Here is a 2014-nt window from a genome sequence, read left to right as displayed (position 1 = left end):
TAGTAAAATAAGAATAAGATGTCCTGAAATTAAATTTGCTGAAAGACGAATTGATAATGTTCAAGGGCGAATAAAAAGTCTAATAAGTTCAATAATTACTATAAAATTTATTAAAAATTTTGGAGAATTTAATGGTACTAAATGTCTTAAAGTTTTTATAGGAAAATTAATAATTGAGTAAATTAAAAATCTTAATCATAAAGATAATGCTATTGATAGATTAAATATTAAATGTCTTGTTGATGTAAAGATATAAGGAATTAATCTAAATAAATTTAATATTATAATATAAATTATAATTCTTAAGAATGAAAAAATATGTATTGAATATTTATTAGTTATAATTATTTTAAATTCATTAAATAAATATTCAATAAATAATTTAAAAATTATTAAAATTCGTGAAGGAATTAATCAATATGAATTTGGAAATAAAATAATTGGTAAAATTATAAAAATTCAATTTAATTGAATATAATTATTAATTGAAGGATCAAATATTTCAAATAAATTGTTTATCATAATCATTTTCATTTTTTAATTAAATTATTTTTATTATTATTATTATTATTATTATTATTACTTATATTATAAATATTTTTTATGATAATATATAATAAAAATGAATTTATTAAAATTATAATAGTAAATAAACATATTAAACATATTATAAAGATAACTAATCAATTAATAGGTATTATTTGTGGTATTCATTAGAAGTAAATTTTAATTACTATAATTGATTTAAAAGATCAATTCTTTATTTCAGACATCTAATGATAGAAAAATAATAATAAAATATTAATTTTAGAATGACAATCTAATGTTATTTAAATCAACTAATTTTTCAAATTTTATTTTTAATTCAATTTATAAATAATTCATAAGAAGTTCTTTCTAATATAATAGGTATAAATCTATGATTTATTCCACAAATTTCAGAGCATTGTCCAAAATAAATTCCTGGACGAATACAAAATAAATTTAATTGATTAATTCGACCAGGAATAGCATCTACTTTAATTCCTAATGATGGAATAGTTCATGAATGAATAACATCTAATGAAGAAATAATTATTCGTATAGAAATTTTAAATGGAATAATTAATCGATTATCAGTTTCTAATAATCGAAATTGATTTATTAGTTCATAATTTAATATATATGAATCAAATTCATAATTATTAAATTCTGGATATTCATAAGATCAATATCATTGATGGCCAATAGCTTTAATAGAAAAATGAGGATTTACAATTTCATCGATATAATATAAAATTTTTAAAGATGGAAAACAAATAATTATTAAAATAATTATAGGAGATAAAGTTCAAATAATTTCAATTGTATGATTTTTTAAAAGAGTTAGATTTAAATAATTATTATATATAAAATCTATAATAAAAAATGTTGTTAAAGAAATAATAATAATTATTATTATTATAGTTAAATTATGAAAGGAAATTAAATTATCAGAATAAAAAGAATTTGAATCTTGAAATGTAAATATATTTCATGTAGAAATTTTTAATAATTAAAATTTATTTGAATTTGAAATTCATTATATAATTTTATTAAATTAATTTATTAATAAAAGATAAAAATCTTTATAATTGAATTTTACATTCAAAGCACTAATCTGCCATATTAATAATTATATATATATATATTATTTATTAATAAATTTTTAAATTTTAATTATTAAAAATATTTTTAATTTTATTATTTATAATTAAAGGAATTTCAATTAGTGAATGATCTAAGGGAGGATAATTGTTTAATCATTCTAAAGAAGATTGATGAAATTTAAATATAACTAATCGTTTTGAAATTAATCTTTCAAAAATAATAAAAATGAAAAATAATATTCTATTTATTGAAATTATTGCTCCAATTGATGAAATTAAATTTCAACAATAATAAGAATCAGGATAATCTGAATATCGTCGTGGTATAGATATTAAGCCTAAAAAATGTTGAGGGAAAAAAGTTATATTTACACCAATAAATATTA

The 2014-nt window shown here is 15.9% G+C and overlaps 1 pseudogene; it reads right to left on the bottom strand.

Annotated features, from left to right (window-relative positions):
* Positions 1-779: 779 nt before the first annotated feature.
* LOC126877031 (cytochrome c oxidase subunit 2-like) lies at positions 780-1522 on the bottom strand (annotated as a pseudogene).
* Positions 1523-2014: the final 492 nt, after the last annotated feature.

This window comes from Bombus huntii, unplaced genomic scaffold (genome assembly GCF_024542735.1).
Source record: "Bombus huntii isolate Logan2020A unplaced genomic scaffold, iyBomHunt1.1 ctg00000111.1, whole genome shotgun sequence".
Lineage (NCBI taxonomy): Eukaryota > Metazoa > Arthropoda > Insecta > Hymenoptera > Apidae > Bombus > Bombus huntii.
Note: the sequence above shows the minus strand (reverse complement) of the source record. Positions and strands in the feature narration are given on the sequence as shown.